We start from the raw sequence: 373 nt of genomic DNA on the forward strand, positions 1-373 counted from the left end.
CATTTGTTTGGTGTCCTGTTTTTTACTGTGGACTCCCATTGGCTTCTCTTCCATGCAGTCACTTCATATTGGGAGTTTAAATGTTAATGGCTGTAGAGAAGGAACAAAGAGGGCTGTGGTTTTTAACGTTTTAGAACAGAAAGCTTTGCATGTCAGCCTGCTCCAGGAGACCCATTCTGACCTTCAGAATCAACCAGACTGGCTACGAGAATGGGGGTCAGGTTTTCTTAGCCATGGTTCTAGTCTTGTGCTGGGGTGGCCATACTGTTCTCCAAATCTGTGCAATTCCAGGTCACTGCCATCAGTGAGGTGGTGGCTGGACGATTGCTAGTGGTTCAGGTCAAAGACGGGGATCAGGATGTGGTGTTCATTA

The sequence above is a fragment of the Polypterus senegalus genome, chromosome 16 (genome assembly GCF_016835505.1).
Source record: "Polypterus senegalus isolate Bchr_013 chromosome 16, ASM1683550v1, whole genome shotgun sequence".
In the NCBI taxonomy this organism is placed as follows: domain Eukaryota; kingdom Metazoa; phylum Chordata; class Cladistia; order Polypteriformes; family Polypteridae; genus Polypterus; species Polypterus senegalus.